Source organism: Myxine glutinosa, chromosome 6 (assembly GCF_964187855.1).
Source record: "Myxine glutinosa chromosome 6, kmMyxGlut1.1, whole genome shotgun sequence".
In the NCBI taxonomy this organism is placed as follows: Eukaryota; Metazoa; Chordata; class Myxini; order Myxiniformes; family Myxinidae; genus Myxine; species Myxine glutinosa.
Window position 1 is genome coordinate 42,156,345 of NC_136266.1, and position 20,146 is coordinate 42,176,490.

General features: G+C 44.2%; 1 protein-coding gene across 9 annotated transcripts in view; it reads left to right on the top strand.

Moving 5' to 3' along the window:
• LOC137415818 (repulsive guidance molecule A) overlaps positions 1-20,146 on the top strand; it is a 204,575-nt gene that overhangs the window by 114,415 nt on the left and 70,014 nt on the right. Inside the window, exons 1-2 of one of the 9 annotated variants that reach the window (XM_078779787.1) lie at positions 16,316-16,710; positions 16,844-16,954. The exons of 6 other annotated variants lie outside the window; for them this stretch is intronic. The gene's annotated coding sequence lies outside the window, so the exon portion shown is untranslated. Of the gene's footprint in view, positions 1-16,315; positions 16,711-16,843; positions 16,955-20,146 lie in introns of those variants that run through there. 2 more of the 9 variants (XM_078779786.1, XM_078779788.1) reach the window with 2 other exon arrangements.

Genomic DNA, 20,146 nt, shown 5'->3' on the forward strand with positions numbered 1-20,146 from the left:
TTGATTTATCCAGGTATGAAGACGTCGGGTGGAGGCCGTTCAGGTAAGTTTGTCATCCCCCCTTTCCCGTGCGTATAACGAATACCGTCATATTGAATTGAACGCCTCGGAGTGTTAAGCTCGTTTGGTCATCTGTGGTCCCTGCCGTGTTCACTTCAGGGTAGTCACACGACAATATATTTCATGTTTACCTTCCTGCTTACCAGCTCCATCACCATGATAACCAGGAGTGGGCTGAGAGCCCTTCTCTGATTCAAACCAATGTTCACCCAGAACTCCTCTGGCATCCCAGGACCAACCAAAACTCTTCCCATCATTCCCTTATGCAGTCGTGGCCAAATATATTGGCACCCTTGCCCTTTTTTTTTTAGCTCACCTGGAACGTAGTTTAGGGGAGCTTATGCGATGGTGCGTTGTCCGTCTGTCCATAAATACTTGAAACTTCTCCGAAACCGCTGGTGGGATTGTGACCAAATTTGGCAGAAATTCTATTTGTTGTGTTGTGACTAAAGTTTGTTCACGGCATTAAAAAAAATCAGGGTCTAAGGGGGTCTACCGGGGGTCAAAGTGGATCCAGGTTTGACACCCAACATAGGAATTTGCTTTTTTCTCTGAAATTTTCTGAACACAATATTTCGTTGAAACTTGACCACAACCTGCATCACCCGTGATGTATCAAAGTTTGTTCACGGCATTAAAAAAAATCGGGTCTTGAGTGGTTGTATGGGGGGTTGTCCCACAAAATTGGTATTTGCTCTGTAATACTTTTTTTTTTATACACGATCGAAGCTCGTGTAAGAGCTAACACATTGAACATGAAAACATGCACAGACACATAAAACATACACATAAAACATACAATTAAGGGAGCAGGAGACGAGACGAGAGGGGGAGGGTAGTGAAGCACACAAGCACAACAACAGTAAAGAACAAGAATGTCGGTAGATCTGTGGAAGGGGGAGGGATGGGGGAAAAGGGAGGGGTACACGGTATAAAGCAAATTAACACTACGAATTTCACTACTAGGCTCCATTTTGTTTTCTGTAAACATAGAGAATCATCTCATGTGGGCAGATGAGAATGTCCTGTGGACAGATGAGACCAAATTAGATATTTTTGGTAAAGCCAATCATCTCTGTGTTTGCAGAAAACAAAATGAAGCCTTCAAAGAAAAGAACACCTTCACTACAGTCAAACATGGAGGAGGTTCAATGATGTTTTGGGGTTGCTGTGCTGCCTCTAGCACTTGGTGCCTTGAATGTGTGCATGGCATCATGAAATTAGGAGATTACCAAGGCATTGCTTTACCAAAATGCTCTAATGTAGTCTCATCTGTCCACAGGACATTCTCCCAGAAGCATTTTAGCTTGTTCAGATGTGTTGGAAAACTCCAGTTGGGCTTTCTTATATCTCTCTCTCAGCAGTGGGGTCCTCCTGGATCTCCTACCAGAGAACCCCTTTTCATTAAGTTAGCGACGGATGGTGCGAGTTGAAGCTGTCGTACCTTGTGTCTGAAGGTCAGCTTGAATCTGTTTGGCAGTTGATCGAGTTGCTTTCTCCACCATTCGAACAATCCTTCGCTGCAATCTTCGATCAAGTTTTTTCTTGCGGCCACGTCCATGGAGGTTGGCTGCAGTGCCATGGGCCTTAAACATCCTGATAACATTGCGTCCGGTGGACACAGGAACATCAAGGTCTCTGGGGATGTACTTGTTGCCTTGAGGTTGTCCATGCTCATTGCGGTACACACAGTGACACAACACAGCAGAATGAGTCCTTTTCTCCATTCAAACTGGTTGAATTTTTATATTGCAGGCACCTGCACCTCACCATGGGTGAGTTCAATTCCAAGTAAAGGAGAATCAGCTTGAAATCTAATTATTTCTAACAACTTCTAAAAGGTGCCAATAATATTGTCCGGGCCATTTTAGGATTTCTGTGTGGAATGAGCTGAGATTTAGTAATTTTTTCAGCTTTTTTTGTTTTTTTTCCACTGCAAACCAAAGAAATACATGTGTGGACACCAAGAGATTTTTTAATTTCAACAATCATCTGGAAGAAATGGTGCACTGTTTGAAAAAAAAAAAAAGTGCAAGGGTGCCAATATTTTTGGCCACAACTGTACATCCCTTCCACCAACCTCACTGATCCATTCACCATCCCAAATAAAGGATGTGTCAGAAGAACATATTGCACGCTTTGAACAAGATCTCCCATACAGTGGGTAATCTGCAATGGTATTAATAATCATGAAGAATAATTATCATAACATGAATATTAAAATATAACCATAACCATAACATAAATCAAATTTAAATAATCACAATAACATGATCCCCCTCGCTGCTCCTGTAGGGAGGGGTGCTTCAAGTGTTTCACTGCAGAGATCCATAAGCCACTGTTCATTGCACCCATGGTTGACCTGTGGTTTTTTGCATTCCAAGTATGAATCGTTCTTTCTGCTATGCTCGTCTATGCAAAAGCAGCTTTCCAGGGAATTTTATTTGGTTAAAAAAAAAAAAATCTCCACTGGAATACGTTCACACTTGCTGAATGACATTTGCTCCTCGTGCTCCCGCTGTCTTTTTGAAACCATCTCGTGCTGCTGGCTTCAAGTCGCACCTTATCGGCTTCCTTTCTGTGGCTTTCTAAAGGGCAGCTTCCATCACAAATCCGAGCTATTAATGTTCTACAGAAGCCGTTCACTTTGATGCGACGGGTTTATCGTTGCTACTTGTCAAAACCGGGTACATGGTGAAACTTTATTGTTGTATTTTCACCATTTGGCCTAATCTCCAATTTGTTTTGCTTTTTCTTTTTTTGTTCTGTATATGACATGAACTCGAAGGTGCTATGTTTACATCAGTGAATAATGTTTCTGCCTGTGATTATAAAACCAAGATAAAATATGTAATGGTCTTTGTCTGATATTTCACTTCTTGTTGGAATAGTTGTTCAAACAATTTTTCATCCTTTCAGATTCTAACCAAATGTTTCACCTTTTCAAAAAGAAAAGTTTCAAACACTCCACTGACGATTTTATTTTTTTCCGTTACCTTGGTGTACCAGGTCCAGGTGATGTGCCATTTATTGCATCGGTTCAGGCAGGCTCGAGGCGCTGTCGCTCTCCGTTTCTCTCGCTCTCCGCTCAGTTTACAGCCGTATGGGTACAACCCCATTTACCCGAAGGCCTGGGCATCTCATTTTGAGAATTAATAGTTTGAGAAAGAACCTACCTGTTGCTGCTATTTATCCCAATGGAGCTGGTTTTCGTTGTGCATACATTGAGAGGGCACTTGCATGTTGAGAAATGGGGGATGGGTGGGGTGTTAAGAAGCACGATACAGCATTGCTTTCAATTCCTGAAGGCTGCTGTGGTTGTCATGGTGATAGCCTTTCATCAGATTGGGTTGAGGGAGTCATAGTGACAGGAGAGCGAGGGTATCATTTCTCCAACCTCACCCACTATAGCCGAGCAGACCAAACCTGAAGATAGGAAAACGAGTGTGGGGCGCTTGCGGGGCGTGAGATTTGATACAGGATTAATGATATTGCAGTTTTTAAGGAAATTGCTTCAAGGATCATAGTGCTTTGATTGCCTCTGGAAATTGATTTTTTTTTTCCACTGATCTGTTCCTTTGTCTCCAATGAAACCACACAAATCCACCACAACCGCCCTTTAATTTAACCACAAGGCTAAAGAGTTAACAAATCCGATGGTATGATGATCTGGGGGTTCGATTCCAGACCCGACTACAACCTGTCGGATTGGTACTTCGTGGGCATTGCATCGTATCACAAAGTCCCTCGGATGCACGTTAAGCCGGGTGTCACATCAATTAGCAATAGCTGGTCGACGTTAAAGATCCCACTGTGTCTTTTGAAGAGTATGCGAGCTAACCCTGGCATCTTGAAGAAATTCCAGATCCCAACCACCTTCAGTTGAACATCCGCTTGGCCAGCCGTTTTACACTTTAAGGGGGTGGTGGCGAACTTTCCCTGTCTGATACAAAATGAAGGTGGGAATCAGGCCTTTCAATTACATGCTGGTACAGTGACTGGTGTTGGCTTAGCGGTTAGGGTGCCGGCTTGGGATCCTAGGATCCTGGGTTCGAATCCCGGTCGATCGCTGAATTAACGCCAGGGGGGTTGACTCAGCCTGCAATCCTTCCGAGGTCGGCAAATTGAGTACCAGCTTGCTGGGATGAATGATCCCGGTGTGTACCCTGGTTTAGAATAGGTACACCGTATCCCTGCGCATCGTAAGAGCGTGACCAAGGGTTGGCGTCGGGAAGGGCATCCGACCATAAAAACATTGCCTCAAACAGGGAACCATGATTGTCATGGGGCCCGCAAGGGTAACGCCCGCTCTAGCGGGGAAAATGGCCTTAAAACGATCATTCATTCATTCATTCACAGTGACTAATGCTGTGCCCAACATTAGTACTGCCAATTAATGTCCCCGAATTGATTGCACAGTTAATTTCGAAGAATTAAATAATGCATTTACAGTGTTATAAATTCAAGTGGAAATGTTTGGAAGAGGGGAATACTTGTAGCTTTCCAAAGGCTCTGATGTCAAGATTTCATTTTAATCCCCCTGCCCCCCACTGCAAAAAAATGCTTTTCGGTGGAGGGTGGAGGAATTGCCCCGCTCCCTCTCATCCCGTCTTTGTCAAACTACGAGTCCGTATTAAGTGGACAATTTTTTTTCGAGATTTCGTGAAGTATTTCTGAAATATCTCAGCAGAATAGTGCTCCTATTTTGGTGCCAAGCTCCATGATTCATCTCCGAAGCACAACTCGCATCAATGACAGCTGCACAGTCGGGGAGTTTGCATTCTTTACGTTTGTTTGTGTGCACTGTGTTTATAAGGGCTTTAATGTTTCCAAGTGGTCTGTGGATCTTTCGGTCATAAGAGTCTTCCTTTATGGATTTCTGCTTTTTATTTGTTTGGGGGAAATAAAGGCTCGATTGGGGTGGGGGTGGGAAGATGATGGGTGGGATGATTTTTTTTTTGCTTTTGGAGCATCTTCCTTCCTAAGTTTTGGCAATGCTGTTGGTAGGCCTGTTGTGTTATTTGGTCATGTCAAATGGAACTGTCGGCCCGTTACTTTATTTTGCATTCACAGCAGCACTGCAATTACATTTGGCTTCCTTACTCATCACCACGGTGAGTTTTGCTTCGTTGTAAAAGGGAATTCCATGCAAGAGGTCATTCGGCCCATCAAGCCTGTGCAACAATGCCAATATCTTGGTACTCTCCAATCCCCACTTCTTACAGGTATGTATCCAACTTGATTTGAAGTCTGTCCACTGACTCTACTGTCACAACCTCTTCAGGGAGACCATTCCATCCATTCACTGCTCTCGGAGTGAAATATATCTAAGCCTTTTAGCCTTACTACCATCCCAACTCTTTTCTTCTTTTACTCTTAAACTGTGACACCTTGTCCTGTAGGTGTCCATTATTTTGTCTGTATCCTTCAGCTTAAACATCTCTATCAGATCCCCTCGCGATCACCTCCTTCCTAACATAAAAGTCGTCTCCTTCAGCCGCTCTTGAAACGGAAAGTTTATCTTGAAGATTCCCAAGTTGGTTTTACCAGTCTGGACACTATTCTCATTGCGATTGTTTATGATTGCGGAACTGAGGTAAGGGACTTGCCTGACGCATTTTCATTGGCCTTGAACAAAAAGCATCCTCCATCTGTGCTTTTGTAAATTACAGCTCTTTCCAAACAGCAGAATCATACCATTCCAGCAATGGTTTATTACCCACAATTGAATTGACATCGTGTCGCCCCTCCATTATAATTTCCTCTCCAACAACTCCCATCATTATATCTGTGAAAATGCAGCCTAAACAGACTCTGCTATTGGGCAGGCATAGCTGGGGTGATGACTGATGTCATGTTAGGTTTCATAAACGAGTTTGATACAGGCTCTAGCACTCTAGCAGTATGCACGACTGGTAGAGAGAATGAATGAGCCAAAATGGGAAGGGAGAACGTATCCGAAGCATAGGTTCTCATTTTGTACATTTTTGGAAAAGGTTGGATATTTCCTTGGTGAAAGCCTCTTTCATTGTCGTGCTGGATGTGCTTTATTCGCTGTTTGCTTGCGGCTCTAGATCTGAGATTCCCTGTGGATCGCCAGGAACGTTGGGTTCCTTTGTCAAGCGGATCATATGATTGTGTGACACTTTGATGATTGGCGATGGTCTTTCCCCATACTTGGCTTGATTTCTTTTGTCCAGCTGAGCAATTTCCTTTTTTTTTTTTCTTTTTTTTTTACACCTCAGCGACCATAGGTGGACGTAGGTTGTTTTCACCCCTGTCTGTCTGTGTGTCTATTTGTCTGTGAGCAGGATATTTCAAAAATTGTGGATGGATTTGGATGAAATTTGGAGGACATTGTGTGACGAGGAAGAATTGATTAGATATTGGTGAAGATGCAGATCTGGATACTATAATTTTTAAAACTGATTCTTCACCATTGAGGGATAGGGCCAAAACGATACACTATGATATCTGAAAAGTTGTGGACGGATTATGACAAAATTTGGTGGACAGGTTGGGAAGGTGACAAAAACAAGCAGATTAGATTTCGGCTCAGGTCCGGATCCAGATCCGGCCTATCGGTGGGATACAAAATGCAAACTGTTCAGCCTGGCGGAGGTATGCGCGCTACCGAGTATTGTTTTTTTTAAATGTATTTATTTATTTATTTCCCCCCCAAAATGACCACGATCAGATTTAAAATAATTTGCCATGGAATATTGAACGTTTAGTGTTTTTTATGTTTTATTTTTCTGAGTCTGTCTCTTTTATTATGCCCATTAGCAGCAGCCCCTCCTCTTCACACCACTGATGTCTGCTGACTTTATAGGGACATGAGGTTGGGAGAAGCATTCTCCCAATATATTGAAGCTGCCAAAGCCATTACTGTTTGAGGTCATGAATCGCAAAGCTGTGCGATTTGTGTGCACGATGAAATGGCTTTGGATGGAATAGATTTTCTGGCAACAGCAGGGCACTGAATCAGCCATGCAATTCTTCCTGATTTTCTGTTTGTCATTTGGTTTTCTCTGCCCTACAAATTATCCCTATTGAGTATAAATAAATATATTTTTTATCATCATGTTGTGTCCTTTATCTGAAAGTTGGTGTCATGCCCCACTTTGGTATCGTGATTTATTTTGTGGGAGAGGAACTCGGCGTTGTGGGCCCCCATAACTATCCAGGATGCTTTTTGCCCAGGATGCAGGAATTTTGCCAGGATGCCAACCTCAACTCACTGACTCTTCATCAAAAGACACTGAGGAGTCTCCACCATCGATCAATACAAGCAGATGTGTCCCCAGCTTAACGTCCATCTCGGGGACGGTGCACTCCTATTAATGCCCTACCTGTGAAGCACCAATCCGAATGCACTACCTCTGCACCATGCTGTCGAACAATATTTGTACACAGTACATATACAAAAATGGAAAATTTTTGATTCCTCCCCACCTCCCTCTCTATCATAGTTTCATTGTCACCCCCTTCCCCTGATTCTACCTTTTTAATGCACGATGCATTGTATGTGTGATGGTTTCTTGCCACCCTACATCCCATGCATCATGCAATGAAATATTCTCTTGCCTCCACTTTTGGCTCTGCCTGACTATTACTTATGAATGATTGGATCAATATTGGTGAAATTTCAGTGATGCAGCTTTATGGCCTCTTCTATATTAACAGCGCCATTTCACTTCCTCCCCTTCACCCACTTTTGGTCAACCGCCTTTCCTTGTAAAGTTAAACCTTCATGTTCTGGTTGATATTACTAATGTAGCTTCGACATCTGCCTGGCAGTGATGAAACTTCCATTGTTTCATCCATGTACCATACTCTGATTCAGAGCCTGGTGCTTGCAATGCAATCTGATGCTAAATAATGCACTTTTTCGTTTGCTGTTAACTTCTAACTGTAGTTGAGGTAGAAATTGGAAATTTGCCAAAGGCACCAGTGCACAATGCCCTATTTTCCTTTTCTTTGAAAGGTACCGTGAGATTTATTAAGTTTTCAGCGAGCCAGCTTAATGCGCTTTACGAAAGGACAGCATACTCCATGATGAAATGTAATGGAAAACCAAATACTACATTGGAGTCATCAGAAGGAACCCGAATAAGCAAAGGGCAAAGATTGAGTCATCAGAAGGAACCCGAATAAGCAAAGGGCAAAGATTGAGTCATCAGGAAGAACCTGGTTCCTGGATAGGATTTGGGTTTCAGCCGCTACTCCACAACCCTCAAACCCATCCAGGTGCAGCCAAGTGAGCCTTCCAGAAAAATCTCTGCAAGAATTCACTTCTCCTTGGACAGATAGATGAAGAAAGAGAGAAAGAAAGAACAAGCAAGGATTAGATTGAATTATAAGGAGAAATGTGGAAAAGTAGAAAGAAATGTGAAAGAAACAAAGATCCTACTGTGATACATTCTACTGATACTCATTTGATACAGGCCTGATCACTTCAACACAGCGCATCTGTTTTCCCACCCTCAATGCCTTGTTTTTAACTCTGCAAATCACCACACTAAAGGATCTGATTACATGATGTCATCAGTGGCGAAAACTTCAAAATAACTAGAATGGCACTCGGTAGAGCGCATACCTCCGCCAGGCTGACCAGTTTAAATCTGTATCCTACTGATAGGCCGGATATGGATTGCGGCCCAAACCAAAATATAATTGGCTTGTTTTTGTCGCCTAATCAACTCGTCCACTCCACCTAGTTTTGTCATAACCGATTTACAAATTTTTGAGATATCCTGTTCACAGACAGATAGACGGGTTGAAAACATAACCTCCGTCCACCTTCGGTAGCGGAGGGTAAAAATCAAGTTGTATGCTTTGTTCATTTATAAGCAAAACATGTACAACTACAACGGCACTCAGTAGAGGGCATACTTCCACCTGGTTGGCCATATCACTCAATGGTGAAGAATCACTTAAATTCTACAAGCTCGATCCGGATCCGGATCTTCACCAAAATTGAATCAATTCCTCCTTGTCGCACACACAAACTGTCCAACAAGTTTCGTCCAAATCCATTCACAACTTTTTGAGATATTTTGTTCACAGACAGACAGGGGTGAAAACATAACCTCCATCCACCTTTGGTGGCGGAGTTAATAAATGTCTTTGCATCTCGTTGGTTTTTAGGCTTGAATACTAATTACTGAGGCCGCAGAAGTGCACACTTTTCCCATAAACGTTGTATTTGGTCTTAGGTTCAGAAAACAAAAAGCTTGTAAATAATTATTTTCAAACCATTTGTAGTTTGAGTTGTCATGTCAATTGAAACCTCTTGATATTTTAATGTGTATTTTGCTTCTTGCCTCCCTTTGTCTTGATAGCATCTCCAGTGCTGTTTCCTTTTCTGCATTTCAATGTAATTCATTAAGTTTGTTGAAATGTTTTTGATTGAAACATTTCCTTCATGTAAGACAAAGCTGAACTTGGCCATCCATCGCTTTTTCCGCTGTAGGTTTATCCGGTGATTGCTGAATGCTTTTGGTTTGCACAGAAGCCGTTTGCTCTGCGAAGGACGACATAACTGTCTCTTATCATATTTGCTCGCTCGAGATAAACAAATATTGGTTAATTTTGTCAAAATTGGCCTGTAGGCGTTCCGATCCGGACCCCCCCGGCTCCCAATGTCTGGAATTGTAGTTGGAATCCCATATAACCCGACTTTCTCCATTGTTTACTAATTTGTCCGTGTAATCTTGCTGAAGTCCCCTCGTGCGTTTTTGTCCTTGTGATTACGATATTGTGCAACCACAAGCCCTAGATGAATGTGAATGAATAGTAATTGTTGAGATTATTTAGCTTGCTTTCAAGGTTCATTTTAAGTTTGACGTTTACGCTGTCTCGCTTGATGCAAGGTTGCCCGGCTTCCTCTAGTTGGTTGCAGCAATGTCCTGGACATTGTCTGGGCTGAAACACAACTTGCTTACTGATATGCAGGAGGTGTAAAAACAATTGTTTTGGCCTTTGTTATTTTTGCCTGGTCTGTATCCTCCTTCCTCCTTGTTATCCTCTTCTTCCTCCTTGTCATCCTCTTCTTACTTCTCGTCCTCTTCTTCCTCCCCCTCCCCCTCCACCCCTGTATACTTGCTTTTCACCTTCTCTCTCTTTATACTTTTAGGTCTGATTATCTTTGCAATTGAAACCTTTTTTTATCTTCTTTTATATATATTTTTATTTCTTTGGCACCATTGTATCCATGATTGGTGTCTGTCCATATAAACTTCATTAGCTTCCTGTAAAAATAAATATTGTACTGATGACCTGGGGCATCCAGGCAGAAAACGGCTGTCTGGGAATGGAGGCCAGCGTAGTTTGGCCAGCAAGATTATTTTAAAACGCGTTTGCAATCGCAATTAAAAAGTTGAGGGCGACAAGCAACAATGCTGTTTGTTTGTTTCTCTATCCAACGATTTTCTCTTGAACTACTCGATCAGGGACCATAAACCCATTTCATTTAAAGGTCTTTGTCCGAGGAGTTCCAGTTGCATGTTTTTTTCTATTATGAATGACCGTGTATGTTTTTTGTATGTTTTTTATCATTCAGCTTACTTAACCGCTATTTTTCTGAATAATCGTGAGATGACAGAATCTTGCGAGATTGTGAATTGTTTTTTTGTTTTGTTTGAGAACAGGAATGTTATCAATGGGAAGAAAGGTGGGGGGAGGGGGGATTGTGAATTTAATGTTGCTTCGTTATTTACTTTTAACATTATTCTTCATGAACGGGAACAGGAACAACGCAAACATGTTTTAATCGTTTAGGCTTTCACATTCATGCTCTTGTTGTTTTAGACTATTATTTGTGCTTGATTAATTTCACATGTTCAATGCTAATGTGAAAATAACGTGTTTAATGCTGATTGAGGAATTGAAGAAGTAGGACGTAGGATTGAAGTAGTTTGAAGATTAGAATTGCGAAGAATAGGATTGGGACGAATAGGATTTGAAGGAATAGGATTGGATTTGAATAGGACGAAGGGTAGGATTGAAGAAGTAGAAGTAGGAGGGTGGGGGGGGGGGGGGGGGGGAGCAGAATGAGGACAGAGTTGAGTGGGGGAATTGAGGACTTGAGGTTGGAAGGGAGAGGGGTGTGGGGGGTGCTGACTTGGTGTTTGAGGGGGAAGGGGTGTGTTGAGGGATAGGGGTTGGGTGATTGGGTTGAGGACTTGAGGACTTGGGGTTGTATGGGGTGGGTTGGGGAGAGGTTTGAGGACTTTGGATTGGGTGGGAAGTGGGGTAGGTTTAAGGAATTGAAGTCACATTTCACATTACGTGGAATTTCTGTGGGTTCCTGCTAGTGTATCCAGTATAGTATTCATGGACAGTTTTTCCAAGATTTTTGTTTGTTTTAATCTCCATTTTGAAGGTCTCAGAAGGTGGTACAGGGTCTGACCAAGAATCAAGATATCCTCCATTTCAGTATAGGATCACGTATGAAGGACCAAGTTGGTCCATGAAACGTTCTCCCTTTTCGTGCATCCCCCATGCCTCGTGCATAGAATACGCTTTGCAGTCGAAGGATGATCTCATTGATGCTCTCGTTCACCTCTTTCTGTTTAACTGGAACTTTGTTCTTGTTGGTTTTGGGGCAGGCGGTGTCTCTTCACCTTTTTGCTTTGGTGTAGATCTGTCTCGTAGTTAGATAAAGATATTTTCTCACTGGAGAAAGTGCAGTCTTTATCAATTTTGGCACACATCCCAGCTGCTTTTGATTTTAAGGTGCGATGCAGCAACAACTGCTTGCTCACCCTCAACGAAAGCTCGTCATTTCACGGGCCACCTGTGTGAGCTGTTAAAAATGCATGACCGTTGCGCAATACAGTTTTGACTCGTCCATGGTTGTGCCCAGTTGAGATCTTGTCCTCCATCAAAATAATATGTACCTTGTCTGCAAACCTTTTGTACCTCATCTCCTTGCCAATACTCGAGCGGCTCACATTCACGGCTTCAAGTGGAGTGCTATAATGGGAAGCCTCGACAAATGCTGCGAATTAAAGCCCAAATTCTGTTGCCTTGTCGTTATGGATCAGGGGAAAATATTCACTTTTGTGAGGTGCATTAATTACCTGTACTCTCAGCTGGCAGGTTTGAAATTTTTATTTGGCAATGAACGTTATGGTAAAGTTGTGGAAGTGCTGTTTGCCTCATTCGCATCGTGAAGTATTCCATGCCGAGGGGCATAATCACCGAGGTGTTTAGAGTTTTGAGCAGAGCTGACCGTTTTAACATCCTCATGGGCCGCCATCGTTGTGAAAGCCTAACTGTGTGAGTGTGTGAGCACCTGCTTCTACGGTGTTGAGCTCGAAGGAAGGTGGTGGATTTGTGGGGGAATTGGCTCCATCTGAAATTTGCTTTGTGTTACAGGGCTGGGAGCATGAAGCCATTCTTTTCAAACTAACTGTCCTACTCAAGGGGATGAGACAGGAAAGTGTCCCATTAGGGACGCTTCGGCTACCTGGTTGAAGGTGGGTTTTCTTTGTGGAAGGTGGGATTTTGCTTGACAAGGTGGCACTCACCCCCCTTCTAGGAAAGGCGTCGCTCGTGGGGAAAACGAGGCAGTGTTCTGGAAATCTCTAATGCAGGCCTTGTGGAATTCCTTATCCTGATGTATTCTTGCTCGTTTTATCCATTCCTGGACTTGTTTGTGCTCCGGCACAGTTGAGGGAGGCGTGCAGCAGAGCAGTTTGGCGGATTCGTTTGTGCTGCCAACAGGAGTTCAGTTTGAGCGTTTGCTCTGGTTGTGCGATTTGAGGCCAAGAAGAAAAGCACTTCTGTGGCTTTGCATGAGTGGTGCATTGAGTACTGCTTACTCTTTTGTATGAAATGTTTTGCTATTCCTACTTAAATCCATGTTTAGATCTCAGATGAGCGCAACAAACCAGTGACTGGTGGTCTTGTCACTTGGTAACGAGATGTGCCATTAACGTGTGTTGTGCAATTTTGATTGTTAATAACTTTCATATTTTGCAAGGCAAAACATTTTAATTTTCTGAACAAGGGACTTTACCACACCACATGCCCCCTTCTCTCTCTCCCTCTCTCTCTCTCTCTCTCTTTCTCTTTCTCTCTCTCTCTCTCTCTCTCTCTCTCTCTCACTCTCTCTCTCACTCTCTCTCACGCTCACTCTCTCACTCATTCACTCACTCACTCACGCACTCACTCACTCTCCTCTATTTCTCTCCTCACTCCCTCTCTCTTCCCCCCTCTCTTCCCCTCTCTTCCCCTCTCTTCCCCTCTCTTCCCCTCTCTTCCCCTCTCTTCCCCTCTCTTCCCCTCTCTCTCTCTTTCCCTCTCTTTCCCTCTCTCTCTTCCCTCTCTCTCTTCCCTCTCTCTCTTCCCCTCTCTCTCTTCCCCTCTCTCTCTTCCCCTCTCTCTCTTCCCCTCTCTCTCTTCCCCTCTCTCTCTTCCCCTCTCTCTCTTCCCCTCTCTCTCTTCCCCTCTCTCTCTTCCCCTCTCTCGCTTCCCCTCTCTCTCTTCCCCTCTCTCTCTTCCCCTCTCTCTCTTCCCCTCTCTCTCTTCCCCTCTCTCTCTTCCCCTCTCTCTCTCTTCCCCTCTCTCTCTTCCCCTCTCTCGCTTCCCCTCTCTCGCTCTCTCTCTTCCCCTCTCTCGCTCTCTCTCTTCCCTCTCTCTCTTCCCTCTCTCTCTTCCCTCTCTCTCCCTTCCCCTCTCCCCTCTCTCCCCTCTCTCTCCCTTCCCCTCTCCCCTCTAACTCCCTTCCCCTCTCCCCTATCTCTCCCTTCCCCTCTCCACCTCTTTACCCCTCTCTCTCTCCCCCTCCCTCTCTCTCCCTCTCTCTCCTCCTCTCTCCCCTCCTCTCTCTCTCTCCCCCCCTCTCCCCTCCTCTTTCCCTCTCTCCCTCTCTCTCCTCCTCTCTCCCTCTTCCCCTATCCCCTCTCTCTACACCCAATGCATTCTCCTCTCCTTCCTCCACCCAGTGCATTCTCCTGTTCTCTCCTCTCCCCCATGCAAGATGAGGACAGTGGAGACAGTTATATGTACCAGTTGGATTCTGTCTGCGTAGCCATCACCCCTCTTTCCCCCAAATCCCCCCACGCCTCCTGGAATCCCTTTCACGAGCACAAATCCACACGTGTGCATTTGCTCAAATATTTGCCCTCAGCCCTTCCTTTACTCACCCTCCCTACTCCACTCATTTCACTCTCTCCCCCTCTTCTTCCTTCTTTCCTTCCTCATCTCTTAAACCATCTATATTCTTCCATATGCACTGTCTTGTATTTTGTAGATTTGCTGCACAAAAATAAACTTTGATCGGTTGCCTATTGCAGTTGGTCCGAGATTAATTGAAGGGGCTTTGGGGGAGGTGTTGCGATTTACTGCGGATTGTACAATGCTATGGCTCTCATTGCTTTGCACTCTGGCCAAGTCGCTTGTGGATTCCTTTTTCTCTTCTATAGCCAAGCATCTCTTAGGTCCATTACTGCTTGAATTGATGTAACGTCTAAACACCCAAGAGAGAGGGAAAGGGGCGGACGAATACTGGCATAATGGTAGCTGTCTCCACTCTTCCAAGTTGTGATGATACAAATTGTAAAAAGCATCTCCCCTCCTCTCTCTCTTTACTACTACCCCTTCTTCCCTCCTTATCCCCCCCAATCCCCCCCCAAACCCCACCAAATCCATTTCCCCTGTGTCCTGTGCTTATGCTTGGATGTCTGCCTGCAGTTGCATCCCACTGCCATTTCCAGCCTCTGCACCTGTTTGTTGGCTTGGTGGGTCATTGGGTCTTAACATGCACTCGACCAATAATCTCAGCCTGCTTGTGCACTTATTTGTCCTCGATTCCTGATCGTTGTGGAAGACATTTGTTAACTCTTCTGCCTTCATACATTCTTTTTCATGGATGTAACAGCTAAGGAATCTCTATCTCCATCTTTCATTCTGCTTGTCGATATGCCACTGCTTTATAACTCAATCCCTCCATTTTCTGCTCCTTACATCCGCAAGTTCACTTTTTGTTCAATGAAATGTTAAATGTGGTTTTTGAGTGTTGGGATAATCCCATGTTTAATGCTTCCTTGTTGACACTGGGCTCTGTCCTATTCCCCCCACCTCTGTCGGGGTCACCACCCTGCTGTTAAGCAGCATGTGTGGGCTGTTTTTTGGAGGGGAGACAATCTTGAGGCACGGACGAGTTGACACACATGGTCCTGGACAGTCGGATGCTGGAAGGGAAAGGGGCTGAGGGTGTGGAGGGGTGAGCAGTCATGTGTTCAAGACAATGACAAGCCTGTTCTGTGGTGAGCATTGCAGTGACAGCTGTTTCCCTGCAATCACAATCCTGGTCTTCCTGCTCCGGATGAATCGTCACACCACATCTGCTCGTTTCATCTGAGGCCACAGAAGTTTTTATTTCTTTCGAATTTATGTTTTTTGGGGGGTTTTTTTTGCATTCGCCTTCCTACCCCTTTCTCTCCCTCAATCCTTTCTTCTTCACTGTTGCATCGTACAAAGATTCTTCTTCTTTCGTATACAGCACAAGGCTGCTAGTAGCATCATTGGCTGGTGGCACGGCTGTTCCGCTAATGTAATGCCCCTTGGAAGTTAATTTGGCTGAGGTGCCGGTGATAGCCCACCTACTCTTCACAAACACCGTGGGTTCTTTAACGTCAACTATATAATACTGACAGATTGAACTCTCAGCTTTACGTCCATCCAAGGGATGACACACACATTGCTGTCTCACCCAGCCTGCAAGACACCAGGATGACAGTTTGTAGCCAGGCCGAGATTCAAACCCTGGCTAGACAGCTCGGGGGTGAGAGTGCCCATCTGTCGGTCATCCTACCAGGCCCATATATATATTTTGATGCAACATTGCAGGTACCTGTGTAAAGCGTTGTGGTCATTATTGCAGTCTTTTTGGTGCTTGTGGTCTGAGACTTCAAAACAAAATGTGCTCAAAGTTTATTTTTTTTTTTGTATTGTATATTGTGATCAATATACACTTTTACATTCCACCTGACCATTTCTTATCCACTCTTGGTTGGGAAAGTCAAATTCGGTTTGCTCAAGTCCCATAAGAGACAAATTGGTACTTTGATTATTTATATTTTTACTTCCCAAAACATTTTTTGTTTTGGGAAGAAAAATGCATTGTGAATGCATCTATCAGATGTGGTTGTGCGAGTAATTAACACCACCAAATGATTATTCATCATCGATACATTTCCTCCACCAGTTCTGAGGGCATTCAGACGCTCCTCCCAACCCAGCTGTGATCGTGGGGTTTGGAGAAGAAAGGTGGTGGTGGTGGTGGGGGGAAAGCCGTCGAGCATTGCGTGGGCTTGAGGGAGGGGAGAGGGTGAGGTGAGGGTCTCCTTGCCGATCCCTACAGCTTGCAGTGTTTGCGGGGCGTGAAAACGCTAAGCCGGCCATCGATCGTGCTCCTCCGTCTTCTGGCTTGGACCGAGTGACGCGCCCGCAGTGTGCGGGTGAAGAGGGAGAGAGAAAGAGAGAGAGAGAGAGAGTGAGCGAGATAGAGGAAGATCCTGGGGGCTTTGAGCAGCAGAGCCTCTCATGTTCGAACGAGAAGACATGTGATCGGAGCAGCGGTGTTACCTTTTTATTTATTTATTTTGTCTCCAAACTCCAGCGTTTGCCTGTGACAAAGTAAGGCTCTTGTCATACTTATTTCTCTCTCATCCATTGCTTTGACTTCCCGATAGGTACTTTACATGCTGCTCTGTAAAGGCCAACTAATGTTTTCCATTTTCTTTGCTGCGGCTCGCTTTTTCTGTCGCAGCCTCTTGGCAAACGCCCGTAGCCAGAGCCCATCAGTTAGGAGTACGGGCTGAATGCCAGCAGTGTGTCTTGTCCTGCTCTGCTGAGAAACTGAGTGGAGAAGGATTCCAAGGTGGGAAAATTCTGGGTGTGTGGGGGAGAGCTGTTTGCATTGGCTGCACAGGTACAAGCTGATATAGAAGCTTGTTCATCTCGTTTTGTGCGTTTCCATCCAAAGTGCTCTGAATGTTTTATTTTTTGATTTGACTGGCAAACAAGCTAACAGTATGGCAGTTACATTTGTTAAATTGACCTCTACATGCGTTTTACGATGGTTTCGTGAGTTTCCCCGATGTCTCTCATGGGCATAACGCTGTTGGAAAGATGGATTGCATCAGGACTCTCACCGGAGATTAAGCTTTAAAGAAAGCATCATTATAGTGGGCATTGTTTTGTGCTGTGATCACCTTCACAGCTGCATCCATTTTTGAGCAGGTCACAGCGCGCCCTTCGATGCCGCATGCTCTTCCTCCAGACTATTACATGTGCCCACCAGATGGGTTGCTCGTGTTTACTTCTCTTCTGTTTGGATTTGGATTTGGATTGTGACGTCTGCTGTTGGACCTGTCCAATTTTTGTGTGTGTGTGTGTGTGCGTTTCTGTATTCGCTCGCTGCATTTGGCAATTGACTCCAAAGTTTCCCCATGTGCACGTTGGTCGTGCAACTTTTATTCTTTCTTTGAAAGAGCTACATTTGATTGGTGTGGTCTAAACATTGGCAGTAGATTGGGCCGTACTGAAGAGCTCAGTGACTTTAAACGTGGCATCGTCATAGAATGCCTCCTTTCCAACAAGTCAGTTCATCAAATTTCTGCCATGCTGGAGCTGCCCTGTTAGAGTCAACTGAGTAGAGTCAACTGCATGTGCTGTTATTGTGAAGTGGAAATGTCTAGGGGCAACAACAGCTCTGCCGCGAAGTGATAGGCCACACAATCTCACAGAACTGAGCAGCCGCAAACTGAGCAGCCGCACACAAGCCTAAGATCACCATGCGCAATGCCAAGCGTCGGCTGGAGTGGTGTAAAGCTCGCCACCATTGGACTCTGGAACAGTGGAAACGTGTTCTCTGGAGTGATGAATCACGCTTCATCTGGCAGTCTGACGGACGAATCTGGGTTTGGCGGATGCCAGGAGAACGCTACCTGCCAGAATGCATTGTGCCAACTGTAAAGTTTGGTGGAGGAGGAATATTGGTCTGGGACAGTTTTTCATGGTTCGGGCTCGGCCCCTTAGTTCCAGTGGAGGGAAATCTTAACGCTGCAGCATACAATGACATTCTCGACGATTGTGTGCTTCCAACTTTGTAGCAACAGTTTTGTAACAATCAGTCCTTTCCTGTTTCAGCATGACAATGCCCCCATGCACAAAGCGAAGTCCATATAGAAATGGTTTGTCGAGCTCAGTGTGGAAGAACTTGACTGGCCTGCACAGAGCCCTGACCTCAACCCCATCGAACACCTTTGGGATGAATTGGAATGCCGACTGCGAGCCAGGCCTAATCGCCCAACACCATTGCCCGATCTCACTCATGCTCTTGTGGCTGAATGGAAGCAAATCACCGCAGCGATGTTCCAACATCTAGTGGAAAGCCTTCCCAGATGAGTGGAGGCTGTTACAGCAGCAAAGGGGGGGACCAACTCAACCAACTCCAGATTTTGGAATGAGATGTTCGACGAGCACATACGGGTGTGATGTTGGGTGTCTACATACTTTTGGCTGTGTGTGTCTGTGTGTGTGTGTGTGTCTGTCTGTGTGTCTGTCTGTGTGTGTGTCTGTGTGTGTGTCTGTGTGTGTGTGTGTCAACTCTTGATAATCCGGCCTACTTTGTTCCCAGCACCCAATGTGGGATTAGTGAGATTGTCGGATCAATGATTTTGCAGATTGGAGGGATAAAATGAATGGCGGAAATCTGTTCCTGGGTGTTTTGGTCAGATAAGCGAGATTTCCGGATTAAACCGGGTCGGATTAACGAGGGTTGACTGTATATATGACAAAAAAAAAACATGTTTAGAGAAATCTGATCATGAAAGCGTCGTTACTGAGGAACGGGCTTATTTTAGCTGAGGATAATGCCTGTACCTGAGTTGCTGTGTTGTCATGATTTACACCAATCATAATACAAACAATTATTTTGCACAAATGTATTTGTTGTGTTTGTGATATGACATTTTTATAGGCAATTTAGGTTGAAGATTCAGGTTGAATGTTTTTGTTTTTTTCAAGAAAGAACTCCTCAGCAAATACATAGGGGAGGGGTAGGTGCCGACTGGAAGTTTGGGACGATTACACCTCACCACCACGTAATTCAAAACACCCCACAGCCATAAAACACGTAATAAAAACACCTCGCCACCACAAAATTGAAAACACCTCACAGCCATAAAACACGCAATAAAAACACCTCACAGCCATAAAGCATGTAATAAAAACACCTCACAGCCATAAAACACGTAATAAAAACACCTCACAGCCATGAAACACGTAATAAAAACACCTCACAGCCATGAAACACATAATAAAAACACCTCACAGCCATGAAACACGTAATAAAAACACCTCACAGCCATGAAACACGTGATAAAAACACCTCACAGCCATAAAACACGTAATAAAAACACCTCACAGCCATAAAACACGTAATAAAAACACCTCACAGCCATAAAACACGGAATAAAAACACCTCACAGCCATAAAACACGTAATAAAAACACCTCACAGCCATAAAACATGTAATAAAAACACCTCACAGCCATAAAACACGTAATAAAAACACCTCACAGCCATGAAACACGTAATAAAAACACCTCACAGCCATCAAACACATAATACAAACACCTCACAGCCATAAAACACGTAATAAAAACACCTCACCACCACAAAATTAAAAACACCTCACAGCCATAAAACACGTAATAAAAACACCTCACAGCCATGAGTAGGTGATAAATGTTGCTTCTGGGACACCTCCGTTTAACATGGGAAATCCCTATCTAATGTCATTTACCCCCCTGTTTTAAAAAAAATCATAAACACCTCTATTTCTCCCTCTATGAACCTATAATCCTTCTCGCCTTATGAACCTATAATCCTTCTCGCCTTATGAACCTATAATCCTTCTCACCTTATGAACCTATAATCCTTCTCGCCTTATGAACCTATGATTTTCTTCCTTTATGAACCTATAATCCTTCTAGCCTTATGAACCTATGATCATTCTCACTTCCATGTAATTTTTACCCTATTCCCCCCACTACCCCCTTAATGT